The sequence below is a fragment of the Anomalospiza imberbis genome, chromosome 3 (assembly GCF_031753505.1).
Source record: "Anomalospiza imberbis isolate Cuckoo-Finch-1a 21T00152 chromosome 3, ASM3175350v1, whole genome shotgun sequence".
NCBI lineage: Eukaryota > Metazoa > Chordata > Aves > Passeriformes > Viduidae > Anomalospiza > Anomalospiza imberbis.
Genome location: NC_089683.1, coordinates 110,932,644 through 110,949,889, shown reverse-complemented (window position 1 = coordinate 110,949,889; position 17,246 = coordinate 110,932,644). Strand labels below are relative to the sequence as shown.

At 45.6% G+C, this 17,246-nt stretch overlaps 1 long non-coding RNA gene across 1 annotated transcript; it reads left to right on the top strand.

The window, feature by feature from the left end:
- The first annotated feature begins 625 nt into the window (after nucleotides 1-625).
- On the top strand, nucleotides 626-14,172 carry LOC137471841 (uncharacterized). Its single transcript, XR_010997888.1, has 4 exons — nucleotides 626-1,835; nucleotides 4,443-5,849; nucleotides 12,473-12,587; nucleotides 13,409-14,172. It is a non-coding gene; the product is annotated as an uncharacterized lncRNA (long non-coding RNA).
- The last annotated feature ends 3,074 nt before the right edge of the window (nucleotides 14,173-17,246 follow it).

Sequence of the window (17,246 nt, the reverse complement as noted above, 5' to 3'; positions counted from 1 at the left end):
TTCCACATCTGAATTTTAAACATCCGTTATAAGGCAGTGCTGCTTTAGTGGTGAGCCAAGTTTTTCTTCTAAAACACATGTTCTCTAAAGCCTTCATCCTTTATTGCCTTTGTTCTGATTTATTGCCCTTGCCTTACCACATGTGCAGAGCACAGTGGAGGAAAAACTACCAAACCCAATAAAGCAGTCTTCTCTTCCCTCTTCCCAGCCTATATGCATCAGGATTAACACCCTGAATAATTTATATCAAGTGATTCAACAGTGAACTAATTTCTCTCTAATTTCTACCAGCCTTCATGTAAATATGCTGATGAAGAGGATGTTGATAATGTGAGGATATGACAAACCCAGAAAAAGCTACTGTGGAGAACTGAAAAAATGGGGTAGACACTAAATCCAGAGAATGGTGGTGAGATTAAAAAATGAAAATTGTTGACTGCCCTTTCTAAATAGGCTTTTTGTGGATATAATTTTTATGTGCCTCTTATCAATACCTAAAATGGCCTAGAGAGTCAAAAACTCTATCCCACAAAATAAAGGCCACTTTTTTGCTAACTCAGGGGAAGCATCAAGCACACGAGGCATGCAATTGCTAGTAAAAAAAAAAAAAAAAAACAACTGTGGAAAACTAAAATAAAAAAGTCGTGAAGCTCGTATGGCTCTATGAGATAGAAAGGTTCTTACTGAAGTTTTTGTTTGGGATGCTCTTGATGGGAAGCTTGTTGTCATATTCAGGCCTGTTAACTGTATTAGTTAACAAAGGAGAGCATTCAAAAGCCTGCTCAGAGGCATATTTGTCTTCTTTTTCATTCTTCTCAATTTTCTTCCTCCTTTCTAAATGGAAACCAACTTTCCCAGCAGAATGTTTTACAGAATCTTCTTCCTTGAAACCAAAATGAGGCAACAGCTGTGCTTGCAGCAAGTTGCAACATCTCCTTGCTGGATGGAGGCACATCTTGTCACAAGTGATGCTGGTAGCAAAAGCTCAGTGAAAGAACCTGCCTGCCTGGGGGCTGTTGACTCCTCTGAGGTGAGCTGGAGACACGATTTCACTTGGTTTCTTTGAAGGGAGAGCTGTACTCCACCCAAGGTCAATGAACTGCAGCTTTAGTAAACCTAGATAAAATCCTAATATGAAATGATCAGACTGCTGCTTTGATGAAATCAGAGCACAAGTGTTGTAAATATGCATCACTGAGCATCTTTAAAATCATAATGCAGTGATTTTAGACTGCTTTCAGGTCCAACTGAGCCCTGCCTAAAGTCGTGTACTTGGTACCAAAGTCCAGTAAGTAATTTGCATTCATATGTCTTGTGTGGTTCTCAGAAGCTTTCTGAATGTGCAAACTCTGTTTTGTTTAGGGGAAAAAAGGCAAACCAAGCTTGCCTGCTTCTCACTACTTGTGAGAAGGTCTTTCTCAGAAAGACTTAAGAGCCTTGGGCCTTTTTTTGTTTTCTTAGAAAACAGGAAATGGATTTTAGTTCTGCAGTTGCTTGCTTAACTGACTTGCTTTCTACGATCACTTCTGGGTTCTGGAATGCTGCAGAAATTATCTGAGGGCATTTTCAACACTTCAAAATTAAAATCAAATTGCTTGAAATCGTGCCAGCATTTTAATGAAAGTTATTTTCTTTAAACAAACACTTGAGGACTTTCAATATTTTTTTTAATCACAAGAGTATTCTTAACCTAAACACCTTTTCTTTGTGGTTTTTCAAGGACCCCATCATGCAGTGCTACAACCAGATGTGTCTTTGGATGAAATCAAATTCAAGATCTGCTCAGCTGAAAACTAGATGAGCGAGGAACACTCATTTTCACACAGCACAAAGTTGTAGGTAGGTGTGACTGCAAGCACCATCTCTGCCTCTGTGCCCACAGAAATGCCTGGACAGAAATAGCAGCAGGGGTTTTGCTGCATGGGGAAGGTCAGGCACAGGGTGAGCCCTGTGCAGCTCCCAGGTTGCTCTCAGTCCATCCACAAATGCTTTTAACAAGTGCTGTCCCTCCTTTGCTGAGAAGGACACGTGTAAGCAAAAGTGACCACGCAGCACAAGGGATTCCAGGGCTTCCATGTGTTCCTCCAACATATTATATTTTCTGATATTCACTGAGAGATTAACTATTGTAAAATGCAGGTGAACCCAATGGGAAGAAATGATGATGTCCAACTCCAGTTCAGCAGGCTGAATGATTTCTTTATTATAACTATGCTATAATATCATTAATATACTATATAAAGGAAGAGACTAAAACTACAAACCTGCTTTTCTCACTACCATGTCTAACTCACAACTTGTGACCCTGTTCTTGAGAGTCCAGACACAGGGGGATTGGATTGGCCATCAGCTCAAACAATCCTCACCAGAATCCAACCAAGCAACCACCCCAGGTAAACAATTCTCCAAACACATTCCACATGGGAAAAACAAGGAGCAGAAATAGAAATTGTTTTCTCTTTCTTTTCTCTGTGAAAAAAAAAGCTACATAAAACCATTTCAGCCTTATGGACATGGCAGCCCTTCAGATCATGGCACCAGGAGATTCTTCTTTGACACATATTACCATTACCACATATTCTGAAGATAAATGCTGTTACCCTCAGCTTGCTTCTGCTTTGCTGACTGGGCCTGGCTGGGGCTGGAACTGCAGAGATGTCAGTGCAGATAGGGCCTCCCAGAGGCTTATGCTGGCCAGAAAAATGCTGGCTGGGAAAAAGATGTGGGATGTGTCCAAATAAGAAGAGTCTGGAAGGAGTTTGTGATGGTCTGTTATTTCACTATTAGCTAGGAGATGTGAAATTTCCTTTTCCGGATGAGCACATTTCTTGTTTTGCGTAAGAGAGCAATTGCTTCTTGTAAGACTTAGCATTTCTGCTAATTTAGTGAGCTATCCATACAAATGGACTGCATTAGTCATTGGAAAGATCTTTTTCAAGTTCCACAAGCATGTTTTAGACCTCTTGATAAAGCCAGTAGCATGCTGGACTTCCGCAAGCTGAAAGACCTCCCAAAGTATGCAAGTTATTCCTGGCATGTTGTATTCTCAACATGTCAAGGAAACATGGATTATTTTTACACAAACAGGCAAATCAAAATGGTTCCTTAGCAGGCTCCCATGAACATTCTTGGATCCTGAGAAGGAAAAGAATAAAGAAAAGTAAGAAAAATAATTGCTTCTGAATTAGGTTTCTTAGGTGGACATGTTGTCACACATTCAGAAGTCCATTTGCACCAGTTTGGACCTCTGATGAATGGTGGAGGGAGTGAAGGATAAAACAGAAAGAACAAACAAGGGCCATTAAGTAATCTGGATATTTTATACTTGAGTGGGTTGTTTTTTCTTTCCATACTGTGAATTTATCTTCAAATGTAGACTGTGATGAACTGCAAACACTTTTGGAAGTTCTTTTAATAGCTATTGACTGAAAGGTGAAGGTGTTGAGAGGGAGAGGATCTCTGGAGCTGAGCGGGCCAGTGTGGAAAGGACAGGCCAGCATCTTGCTGGAAACCACAAAGCAGCACAGCAGCAAAACCCCTGGAGTGTCCTCAGCTCCCCTGACACTGCTGCACACAAATTTGGCCTTAGGTCTCACAAACATTGGAGCTGTTTTGAAACTCCCTGTGAAGGATTACAAATGCTGACTGCAGTTTCTAGACAAAGACAGTAAGATATCACAGCTCTGGCCCCAGCTCGGTGTTTTATGTCTGAGCTCGTGTTACCATGGAGGGTCCCTATGCATTAAATTGCCTCAGCCAAAACCCAGTTCTGACACCCACCAAATAATCCTGTGATTATGGCAAGACAATAAAAAGTACTGCCTGACCTCAGCATTTTTCCCATTTCAGTGTAAAGAACTATTTTTCCACACAGTAAAGGGTTTTTTAACAGAAAAGAGGTGTAAAGCATGCATAAACAGTGACACTTAATGTGCGTCCTCATCCATAGCTCCTTCTGTGGGTATTGTGGTTGCTGGTTTCATGCTCATGTTCAAATTCAGGAACAGCTCCTGCTGCTTGGGCTTGGTGCAGACTCAGCCTTGAGCTTCATCTTGGCCCCACTACTGTCATTAATGCAATGGTACCAATAAGTACCAGTAATGATACCTTCACTCAGTGGGAGGATGATTTTTTATTGCAAGTGCTTTATCCCAGGAAAAACAGAAAAGGGGGAGAGGGGACTTTAGTGCAGCCAAAACCTGCAGCAACTGGGTGCTGCTGGGTTTGGTGCTGGGCAGGGCTGGGAGCTGGACATGATGATCCCTGTGGGTCCCTTCCAGCTCAGCTCATCCTGGGACCTGTCAGTGCCTCCTCACCACAGGGACACTGCTGCTGTGTGAGGTGCATTGTGGCTGCAGGAAATCAAAGTTCACACTGCCTTCTCTGTTTTCCTTCTATTTTTCTAACCTTGCACCTCAAATTTGCCCTCTCTCCTCTGACAGGCCTCAACAAGAAGCTTTGAATGTGGTGCCAGCACAACAGCAGTGAGAGAAAATAAGACAAATACCTCCAAGATGTAATAAATACTACTGTTTCTTCCTATTGTTCATCTGAATCTCCACTCCTGAGAACTTGAGTTAAATCCTAAATTTTCCTTCTTTTTTTTTAGGCAGAATATCCAGCAAGTTGTAAAAACAGCATCACAAGGAGGTCCTAAGATGGGGCTTGCTCCAGTTTTCCTGCTGAGCATGTGTTTAGGAATTGCTGCTAAAAAAAAGTCAGAGAGGATGGTAGTTCTGTGCTGTCACATGGCCTGATACAGCGCAGAATCTGCTTAGCATTCTTGAAGGGAAATTATCCAGTGCTGCAACTCACAATTTATAATTGGTTGCATATTAATAGCTAAAAAAGGCAATAAAATCCACTGTGTGTCTAAAAAAAAAAAATTCTAAGTAGGAGTATTACAAGCTGAGCAGTGAAAATCTGGAAGACTTCTTGGCTAGAGCAGGGCTGTGTGCAGCGTTGTTTCTCCTGTATTAATTACAAGCAATTTTAAATCATCTCCTTCCTTCAAGGAAGGATTTTGTTCAGCGTTTTTGTTAATTTTAATCTTGCTAGCGTGGTACTCTCTTGCAACCTCTCCCTTGTGTCATAACAGTGAGACATGCTGCCTCTTTTGTCCCTGCCCTTTGGGAAACAGTTACTGCTGCTCATTGCCTAACCCTGCTGTCGTGACTATCAGTACATCTCCCGTGAAAGGAAGAGAAACTAAAACTCAGCAGCAGAATTGTTCTTCCCACACCCCGAGTTCACTTTTATTTGTAGTATTTAAGCTAGATTGTGTGAGTGCCTAAAGAAAATCGGGGGTTTAAAATGTATGGTGCTGTATTAGAGTGGAACGCTTGTTATTCAGCACACTAATTATTTCTGAGTCACTGTATTTATGAAATGTCATGTAATAACTACTTCACCACCACGAAAAATAAATAGTGCAAAAGCGGGCACTTTATGATTTTGACATTTTAGTGTATAAACATATTCCCGGGTCTCTCTGGGGGCTACTGGGAATCTGATAATGTTTTTATGACATCTAAAAAAATGCCATTGAATTTCAGAATCTGTAACACTCCATATGTATCGTTAGTGCTGAGCATTTTATTACAGCCTCAGTGGCTTATATTGCAAGTGTCAGCTGCAAAGAGAAAACGCACAAAGGTGGGGTTGTGGAACTGGGGGGAACCAGAGGGTAAAGCCTTGCAGTGCACACCTCAAAAGCCCGTGGACCAGCTGTAATGGCAGATCCCAGGCCACGCTGGGACACCAGAATTCCCCTGCAGCTTTTTTCATTTCAGGATGGATTGCAAAGCCCTTGCTGAAGGAGGCCTCCTGCTCACACTTAGCACTAGAGGGTAAGTCAGGCTGGGCTTTGGTCAAGCCCTGTGTGAATGACCTGTTAACTCCGGAGTAACTGGGACACCTTGAGTGACACTCTGGGAGTGAGTACAGAGGGGAAGGCGGATGGGTTGCTGCCCCATGGGCTTCTGAGTAGTCCTGCATGGTCCCTGAGAACAATGGGTGGATGCTAACCAGAATGGGCGACTGCAGCAAATGCTGTGCTCGTCCGCAAAGCTTGCTTGGTGTTACTCAAGTTGTGGGTCATTTACTTAAATGCTGGGAGAAGTGTCTTTTGACATAAGTTATCCAGCACTTTTTGGGAAAGGAGCAAGGGATGGGGAAGCAGTCACAGCTTCAGAAAAACTCAAACTGTCACTGAAAATGACAGTGAGAAATGAAAATGAGAGGAAGCCATCGCCGCTGGTGATGGGGTCAGTCCTCCCCTTTCTGACACAGTGCAGGACAGCAGCCTCTTGCCAGAGCTGCCACACTGCTCCACATGTACATGAGCACAGAACTGGCCCCTGAAACCATGGGGGATCTGGCTGGGCCCAGCTTCCTCTGGAATCCTCTGATTCCTTCCCCCTCAGGGGAATGCCCAGAGCCCTCCCTTGGAGACCCTTCCATAGTTCCCCCCACCTGGGCGGACAGAAAGCTCTTCCTCACTGACTTTTTTGCTTAACACTGATCCACCCCAGTTCCTTTCCCCATATGTCCCACCCTCCCCTGGTTTTTCCTTTCCCGGTTTCCTCATTGGTTGTGGTACCCCTGGTGGCCAGCCCCTTCTTCCCTGAAAGCCGATGCCCTCTGCCCTGCCCTGGGTACCGCCCCCGTATCTTCCCCTACTTAAACTCGTGTCTTTAGTGTCTGGTTCCCCTTTGGCCTGCTGGAGTGAACCTCGCTGGAACTGGCCATACAAAAGGCCCTTCTGCTTCTCTTCGCTGAGCTAGCCAGGGTGAGTGTGGTGTGTGTGGACTTGACTGCCCTGCCTGAGTGCTTACCCGAGTGGCTTTTCCACAGGAGATGCTTATTGGGAAATAGGCAGCAGCAACCACCATCTAAACCCCCATGGTGCTACGGCTTCCTCTGAATTTACAGTAGGCAGACTGAGGTGACACGTCCTCTCCTCAGTGCTTTCTTTACCTGTTGGCATAAAAAATTACAAGGAGCGTGGAGTGTGATCTACCATACATTTTGCTGGAAGTGGTGAAATTATTTACCCTTTCCACATTGGGATAGACTGGTTGTCCTTAGAACAATCAGCCCCCTGAGCTGGTAGACAGGGACAGGGAGCAGAAAAGACCCCCTGTGATCTAGGAGAAGGTAGGTAGTGACCTGCTGTGCCACTTAGATGCTCACAAGTCTGTTGGGCAGAATGGGATTTCCCTGAAGGTACCGAGGGAGCTGCTGGGAGGGCTCCCCAAGGCACTCCCCATCATTCACCATCAGTCCTGGCTGACCCAGAGGTCCCAGGTGACTGGAGGTGGGTCAGTGTGACACCCATCCCCAGGAAGGGTTGGAAGGAGGAGCTGGGGAACTCCAGGCCCGTCAGCCTGACCTCAGTGCCTGGGAAGGTTTTGGAGCAGATCTTGAGTGTGAGCACAGGGCACACACAGGACAGCCAGGGGATCGAGGACAGCCAAGATGGGTTTAGGAAAGGCAGCTCCTGCCTGACCAGCCTGATCTTCTCTTATGACCAGTGGTAAGTGCCTTGTTGAACACAGTAACCAGTGAGTGGACGTGGCTCTCAGTGCTGTGGTCTGGTTGGCAAAGTGGTGATAGGTCAAAGGTTGAGCTTGGTGATCTTGGAGGTCTTTTCCAACCTCAGTGATTCTATGAGTCTATGATGTTATGTTGTATTTATTTTCTGACTTTTCTATAAACACAAGCAGCTATTAAGAATGTCTCTGACTATTATATCCAAGGATAAGTGTTTGAGATACATGAGAGATACTCAGGGAATTGGTAAGCCTTCAGTAGAAAAAAATGTCCTGAGATCAATTTCCTGATTCAGGAGTGAAGTCGTCATATCATATAAAATGTAATGTGATTGTCCATAGTCCTAATAAAATCTTGAATTTTCCACCAAGCTTTCATCTATAAAAATCAAATTTATCTGGCATTCGTCTGCATTTTGAAAAGGATAGGGATTATTTGAAATAGATATGATAGTAATCCTTTATGGTACGTTAATATAGGAGAACAATAATTTGTTGCATTTTCTTCACACAGAAACAATCAGCTTGGAAATGTGCATAATAATTGTCTTTGTCCTTCATTGTCACAGGCTATTAGCTAATGAATTTAAGCTGTACTTGGCTCTTGCTCCAATAAGAAAACTACATTAGAGATCTTGTAGCCATGGTATTATATAAAACCTTTCAGTGGGTTTTATTTTAGTCTCACTGAGGTGATGCTGCTGTGGGCTGAGGAATGCATCTCAATTTTGTGGTGAGCAGTGAGGTCAGCATGGACTGATGTAGTGGCTCAAGCAAGCTGAAGGGCATCTACAGTTACTGAAGCTGCCATGTGCCAGACCCTCTTTGTTTGGTTCCTTCTACTTTAGCCAAACTTTTCATGCCTACTCTTGTGACAGTTTCTGGTTCATCTTTTGGCTGGGAAGATTTGCTCAACTCTTTCCAGCAGTACCAAGATTCATGATAGGAAAAATAGTTTGGGCAATGCTTTAAATAAACAACAGGCTCACATTAAGTTGCTCAGTTTTACTGCCTGTACAGTTTGCCCTCCCAACAATGAGGCTGGCAAAAGAAAGCCCTGTGATGGAAGAAGTGCTCTTCACTGGCCTGAGCAGCTGTTGCTGCTGCACTGGACACAGAGATCTGCAGGCCAGCAGAGGGGTGCAGTGGGATTGCTCTTTGGGATGCCAGCTGCTGCAGCCTCCCAGGAGGCACTCCTGCTGCCCAGCCATAGTGGGACACACCAGTCCTCCAGTGACTCTGTCCTTGTCCCCAGCTGTGACACCCCATTCCTGCTGCTTCATGCCTGCTCACAGGAAAGAAACAACCCATGAGTTCAGTTGGGTTGCTGCCACCTTTGGGCTGCCAGAATGGTGTGCAGAACAGCAGGAGCATAAGGCAAAATCCATACCACTGTCATTTGTGTTTGGCATCTTTATAAGTATGAGAAAAAAGGACCTGAAACTTCTGGGCAATACTTTGTATCTGAGCTTTCAGCTCATGGATGTCTTGGAAGGAGAATGGATGGTGAGTGTGTGATAAACATCTGCTGCAGACACTCTGAGTAGAATATTGTTCCACAGCATCATTCTGTGCCTGTTCAGGGATTATTGCTTCTGCACAAGCTGCGACACCACAGCAGTCAAGGGCTGGTTGTGGCAAAACATGGTCAAGTTTTGCTGTGTCCTGCAGACAGAGATGGCCCCAGGCAGCTGGCAGTGCAGGGTCCTTCACCTGCAAAGTCACGTGAGAAATGGCTTGGGATTGCCACTCCTGTTAACAGGCACCATTTGCTCCCTTACCTCTTTTCACCTCCAAACTCAGACTCTGGGCTTTCCATGGCTGGCAGCCCCGCGTTTGGCTGTCCCATCTGCCTCCTCAGGTAAATGTTTTGATGGATAGTGCAGGAGATGTTCTGAATGCTATGCCCCAAGCCATGGTATAAAATGAGCATTGCTGGTGGCAGAAGCAGTGGCTGGAAAGCTTTGATTCTCCAAGGTGTGCAGGGGGCAGGTGCCAGGTAGCAGTGATCGCCTCTTTTCCTAAACCGGCAGCACTTAGAGCCCTACTGACAGAGGTTGACTCACCAGAGGTAAATTCAATATGCATGAAAGGACTCTTGTTCTTCCTCAGTGGAGAGCATAAAGACATACTGTCAGACAAATTAATCTCTCTCTGATAATTTTCTTTTCAACATCATTGAACTGTCATTTCTCCTGGGCTTTGCCAGAATGTTTGATGTATCCGTTGTTTTCCAAAACAGACAGATTCTGCTAGCTTGGCTGATACAGGAATTCCTGCCAGGAAGAGAGATGCTGAGATGCCTCTACCAGCCTTGTGCTGTTGTTGTGCAGGTCCTTTGCTGAGCTCTGGTTAGGGATGAAAGGAAGGTATCTTGGTGATTGATTAGGTTGCATCTCCTAGTGCAGCAATGGAATTGTTCCCAGCACTTGACCTGGGTTGGGAGCACATTTGCTGGGGTTTTGGGATTCTACTTTTTTTTTTACTGGAGAGAAACCCATTTACACCTCTGGGTTTTTAACTTGAAAACTAGTGATTCAAGGTTGCCCCAGGCACAAGAGTGTCACCTATCTCCACTTAGGAAGTAACTCCAAATAGAGATTTCCTTTTTTTTTCAGTTGTCCCTCTACATGGCTGACAAAGCAGTCACTCCTTCTAGGCATGTGTGAAGTGTCAGTAAGATTCCTAAAACTAGCCAGTGGAAAAAAAATATTGAATTTCCCATCCCAAGACTGTGGCTGAAAGATATCTACACTGACCAGCCTCCTCCTTCAGCCTGGGACTTGCTGAGGGCTCTGCCATAGGGATACATGGTCCTTAAGGCTGCATTTCCTCCATAGCTCTTGCAGAGGAATTTAACAGAAATAAAGTTGTGAAGTGGGAGAAACAGAGGAGCCCAAACATGACCATGATCTGGCAAAATAAGTCCTACATCCCATTTGTCAGCTCTCTTATTTTTGGAAGATATCTGTCCCCATGCTTTCTGACAGTGTGACTTTAATATATACAGTCTAAAAAGTATAGAGGGAGATTAGTGATAACTCAGTTAAAAATAACTTGCAACACCATTTAAATCCCTGTGGGTTAATCTGGGCAAAATGAAGAACAGTTTCTGAGTCTGGAATTTTCTAACTGGGCTGTGATTATCTAGTTTAATTTCCATATTAACTAGAGATATTTATCTCAGCTGGGTGGCTGCTGAGGTATTAAAAGTAGGAGCAGGAAACTTTGGAGTAATTTTTACAACACAGTTAATTGCTTGTCCTCTCAAAGCCTGGGTCTGTCTGCACCATTTCAAGCCTGCCCAACACCATTACTGCAAACTCTTCTCCACTTGAATGTCTTGCATACATGAGCAGGTCCTTGGGGATCGTTTTCATGAGCTGTAACTGTGATAATTGTACCTCTTCTCCAGGCTGAAGGCCACACCACACATAGTATTTCCACCCTGTGCTTTGAGATACTTCTCTTCAAGCACCAGTGTCCCATTGTGTGATGCTTGGGATTCTGGTTGTACAAGCTGTTAGCTACAGATTTTCCCCCTTAGTGTGGTAGGAACACCTTTTTGCGTAACAGATTATCTTATCACATCTGTAAGGTAATTGCTTCTCCACTGCCTTCCAAGAAAGCCTCAGATTTGATCTATGATGGCCTGTGCATTCCTAATGCCTGTACTCCAAGGAAATGTACCCCTGATACTGATGAACTGTGTAGATGACTGATGGTGTAGATCCAAAGTTAACTGGGCATTCTTTTGAAAGGTGACATATATAATATTTGGGTAAAGAGGAGTTTCCTGAATAATCTTTAGAGACAGCTGTGTTATATTTTATGATTTCTCTGGTAGTTACAGAAATGCAGATAAAATGCAGATTACATTTTTCCAGCTTATTATTCTGATTGCATGTCCAGCCACTGATTTTTGGATAAACAGGATCACAGTAGAAAAAAAATGCATGGGGCTGTACAACCTTCACTCCTTGACCTTCCCACCACTGAATCTGCAGTTTCCTTAGTGCTACCATGAAGCATCTAGAGCAGGTTAGTCAGAGATTTGTTGTAGCCAGGATCATGTAAAATGGGCAAGTCTGCCTCTGAACTTGCTCCATCTCTTATTTTCTCCTTTAGCTCTTAGAAGGAGCTCCACCTGGCTTCACCCTCCTGTCAGGGAGCTGTAGAGAGGGATAAGGTCCCTCCTGAACCTCCTTTTCTCCAAGCTGAGCCACCCCAGCTCCCTCAGCTGCTCCTCCTCAGAACTGTGCTCCAGACTCTTCCTCAGCTTCACTGCCCTTCTCCAGCCACCCTCCAGCACCTCAATGTCTTTTTTGTCCTGGGGAGCTCAAACTGGACTCAGAGCTTGAGGTGTGGCCTCACCAGAGCCCAGTACAGGGGCTGATCACTGCCCTGGTCCTGCTGGGCATGTTATGTGCTGTTGATTCTAAAAAGAGAGGGAGGAAGGCATTCTTTGCCTCATTAGTGCTGCAGGATGTCATATATAAGCATAATTACACTCTGCAAAAAGGCCAGGGAGACCACACAGGAAGGGTATTGAAGAACTGGAAAGGGTACAGGAGACACTGAGCATTACAAAAAATTGAAAGTTGCTATTTATGGACAAAATACTGGCTGCTTCTTTTGTTTTTTCGATTTTTTTTTTTTTTTGAGAAGAGAGAAGCAAGGGCTACTAAAAGGTGTAAACAATTTAATGGGTATCCAAAGGTAATGCCAAAACTCATTCAGACCATTGCAAGCTGACTGACAGGTGAGTTGATAATACATTTGGAGAAATCATCACTAATCCAGAGTGTTCTGATCTGGAGCAGGGAAATGCTTTTTGTAGCATGGGGTCTCCACCATCAGTGCCCCATTTTTGTTCTTTCTTCCACAAGCTGAATTGCATTGTGACTTCTGCATTTCAGGAATGCGACTCTTGCCCTTGACCTCCTGTGCAGACAAATACAACGTGCCCTTTACTGCTGAGTGGTTTGGGAAGGATGTCAGCCAGACAAGAGAGGGGAGATAGAGGAAAGACAGGTGAGGATGTTTTGCATCTGCTCTTTTTCTGAACCATCCTGCTTGACTTTGCCTACAAGGCTTTGGACAGTGGGGTTAAGAGGAGCAGGCCAGGGGTACCTGGTGCCTCTGGGGTGGCATAATGAAGGTGGGCACAGGAGAGCAAAGGGGCTGTGACACGAGGCTGCCACTCGGGGAGCTGGCATTTTGGGTACCCCCTCTGGCACAGTCTGGAGGGTCTCACCACATCCAAGTGCAGGCTCCAGCCACAACAAGGGAATGGGAGAACAATCCAGAAGAAAGGGGGGCTGGTGAGTTACCCCAGCCCCTGGCTCTGCAGATTGCTTTTGGCAGCAGGGCTCTCCAAGGGGGCAGGCTCTGGATTAGGAGGTGTCAGACAGTGGGTGCCTGTACACAGCTCCACTGGGACCTGGCCTGGGCTGGGAATGCTGCACAGGTGAGCTGGTCCCTAGGCAAGAGCCAGGCTGGGCTGCCTGCCTCAGCCTGGGCAAGAGCAGTAACAAAACACAAGCCCACCACAGTGGGCATCCCAAAATCGACTTCTTTTGGTGGCAAGGCAAGAACAAATGGTGGTGTTTTTGTGCCTCGTGCCTTAAGCACAGCTGGGAGTATTGCTGAAATGATCTGCTTTCAGTCTAGGCTGTGACAGGAGCTGGGCTGTCGGGTTCTGCAATGTGGGAATCGCCTTTTCCCAGCTGCCAGTCTCAAAGTCAAGCTTTCTGAGCACAAGTAAAATGGGATATTGCACACACACAACCCTTTCCAACTGTCACTGATATTTAGCAGAGGGAATATTCAAAACATTACTCCTTCCAATACAGAATGGCTGCTGGGTGTTACCAGATCATGTGAAATGACATCTGAGTGGAATTTTATCAGCAACAAGCAAGAAACAAATGAAGAAGGGAGGATTAAAAAATTCCTTTTTTGTTTCCTATCTATACTATGATTTGTTTTGTGTATATATATATATATACACACACCTGGATTTTTAAATTACTGTTGGGATGTGAAGCAGCAAAGAAAAAGAGCAGACAACTTAATGTTACTTGTTACAGAAGGGAACGTTACAGTGTCAAGCACCAGTTATGGACATGTTGGGGAGCAGGAGGGTGGTACTTTACACATATTACTGAGGACAGCATAAATTCTCCACTACTTTAATTAACAGGGGATCAAAAGGTTTGATGGGATCTAGAAATACAAGGAGGTTAAAACGTGGCAGGTGTGGGCGACCTCATGTACACAGACCTTTGCCTCAGAAAGCAGAATGTTCTTGCAAATCTGACATAATCCAATTCCTTGATTTCCTCAGTGACATTTCTGCAGGCTCATGCACAGAAGGACAGGGAAATGGAGATTTATGACAGCTATTCCTAGCAAAGGTCATTTCTCAATTGGTGAACAACCTGTCCTTAGTCATGCTGATGATGAGGCGTTGAAGGATAAGGGAGAGGCTGGAGAGCTTTAAAGCTTGACAGGGAATAATAGAAATAGAGCATAGATCATCTCTCTGCTTGGGCCAGGAAGCTTGAATTCATCCACCATCAGGCAAAGCCAGGGAACAGGAGGCAAAATCCAGAAAAAAAAACCACACAGGGATTTCTGTGGAGAGTGTGAGTGGAGATTTCTGTGGAGATTGTGAGTCTGAGTGTTGAGATAGCAAAGGGAAAAGAGGAGCCACAGAGCATGAGTTTTTGGATATAAGGGTGTCCTTGGTGAAAGCAGCTGCTTATAAAGAACAGGGTCAGGTTGCTCTGGGGCTTCCCTGGCCAGCCCCACCAACCTCCCAGCTTGAGCAGCTCTCAGCATCCTGTCCCATGCCACTTCCAGGACAACACAGGTGATACACAAACAACACAAATACAGACAAATACACTTCCTCAGCTGTCCTTCCATAGGCAAGGAAAGCAGCAGATGTGACACACGTATGGTTTAAATAGATTGTGTCATACACGTTAAATAATAAAACAGTACCTACCTATTCATCACATGACTATTCTTCCTGCTTGCAGAAGAGATTTGACACTGTACATAAAGTGAAGCACCATTTTTTTTGTAATCAGAAGGACCCTCCTGGGAGTCACACAAGAATTTCTCACTCAGTTTCTGACCTTAAAAGAGGATTGGGTACCTTGGTGTAACCAGCTTGTTTTCAAGTTCATAATATTGGATTAAGTAAAAATGTGACCATTTCCCCAAAGCTTGGCTCATATCCTGAGCTGAGCCATGGTTTGAGCTGGGTCATTGTCACAAACCAGGCTTGTGGCCAGCAGGACCAGTCAAGAGATGTTTGCAATATGGAAATGAAGTCAACACGGGGGCTCCTTGCTGACCCATCTGAGTGCTCTGACCCAAGGAGGAGCTTTGGGGCTCCTCATCCCTGTCCTTGCTAATCCCTTTTTGCCATTTATTGGTTCCTCTGGGCTCTGAGCTGCCAGCAGAAGTCACAAGAGCCTTTGAGTTGGTCTGGTGTAAGACTCAGTCCAGTAACCTGAGAATGCTGTGGTGGCCTCTAGCTTCCAGTCTGCAGCTGAAGATCTCGCCCTTGCTCCCACAGTAATTCCTCTCACCCTTTGAAACCTCCCAAGGCTTTCCCCAAAATCGCAAAAACTGAGGATGGCTGCTCTTAAAAACTGTAAAACAGATAATTTGTAGGATAATTGCCTGTGTTGTATTTCTCCCCACACAACAAAGGCAAAAGCAGCCTTATGCTGTGTACCTCCCAGGCTGGTGTAACTTGAACCCAAAAGCTATGAAGGAAATGGAAAATGTTAATAAATAATGATGTTTGAAACACAAGTCACTGAATAAACCACCAGACCTTCTGTGTTTATTCCACTGGGCAGAAAACGTCTATCTCAGTTTGAGGAAAGTAAGATCTTGGTCACAGGTATGTCTTAGGAATTAGCCTGGGTGCTGCAGGTTATTCAGGAGATAAATCAGAGGAGCTCACGGATTAACTTTTGGTAATATACTCAGAATAAAGACAACTTCTGAAATAAAATCAGCACAACTAATTACTTGATATTTCTCTGGTATGAAGAAACCAAGGATCTCCTCAGGGCCACTGGAATTTTAAATTGCCTTGCTTGATCCACTTCACAGCTGCCAGTTTTCCATCTGGTATTTTCAAAGTCAGAACCAAGCATTTGTGTGCTCCATACTGCATGTCCTCAGTCTGATGTGCTCTGGAAATCTTGGCCTCATTTCCCAAATCCTAAGCAGGTGATCTGCACTTAAAAAGCCCAATGATGTCTCCCTCAAGTGTGCTGGAATTACTCTGCGTGTATATACCAGCTGCAAAACTGGAACAGATATGTTAAGACAAATGTACAAAATCTTCAAATCCTTTCGCTTAACTTCAGAAATATTCAGGGGAAATAAAAAAGGATTTCCCAAGAAAATCTGTATGACTAGTAGAACTGTCTGCAACATTTCAGTGTAACATTTTAAAAAAAGGAGAATCACTGCCTCTTCCAGGACAGCTCCAAGTGCACACCCTCGGGCAGCTGAGTAAGGGCTGAAGAGTAATACATTATGAGCAAAGGGCTGACCTTTTCAATAGCCCAAATATTCAACCTCTCTGAAGTAACTTAGCTCAGCTTAGGCCTGTGGCCATCCACACGGTCATTCTTTCTGTCCTTCCACTCCAGCCACTGAATGCTGGCAGCCCCTGCGATATGCCAGAAGAGCGAGAGGCAGCTTAGGGGAAAGGAGGAAAACACTGGGATAAGGAGCTTTCCAGACTGTGGATCAGGCTCGGACTCCATTCGGTTTGTCATGGGAAAGAAGACAGAGGACTGCAAAGCCCCGAGGCTTCAATTTTACAGCTGCTCTCAGAGCTCCACTGCATTATCTTCCGTATTTCCCTATGCTTCCACTTGAAAGCTGGCTTAGTTTCTGACTCGGATGGCTGACAGGTTTAGGATCAGCTCCCAGAGATCACGCAACCACACTAGCCTGACTCTGGAATTCACCTAGATCAACTGGAGCTTTGGAATCCCAAACTCAAATTCATTTTAGATTAATGCTGGAACCCAGCACCGAGGGCTTGCATCTGGGTCCCGACACCTCCTTCATGGCACTGCAGCCTAGGAGAAGCGTTCTGCCAGCGTGGCTACGGGGAATTCACAGCCGCATGCCACGGAGATCGCCCCTCTCACTGCTCCGTTCTCCCTTGCAGACACTTTAACATCAAACTGCGCACAACAGCCAGCCTGAGTGCCGTTCCCTGAGCACGCAGATTAAATCAGCAAAGGAACATCCTCCTGCCTGCGGCATTAATTCCCACCAGCTTCCCAACCGCACCCGAACTCCGGAGCCCCTCAAGCACCGCGGCCTGTGCCGCAGGACTTGGGTCAGGCCTGGCGCTTCACCGCCCCCTCCTCAAGGCGGGCCCAGCGCGGGGACCGTCCCTCGCCGCGGCTCCTCCTCCCCTCCCGCCGCCTCGATCCGCGGCCGCTCGCTCCCTTCGGCCGCCCCGCGCCCACCTCACGGGAGGCATCACTGCTTCCCTGCCCGGCTGCCTCCGGCCCTGCCCCGGCCCTGCCCCGGCCCTGCCCGGCCCTGCCCTTCCCGCCGCTCCCGGGCCCTGGGGCGGTGGCGAGTCCCGGGGGCGGCGGCGGGGCCACGCCCCTCCGCTGACAGCCCGCTCCT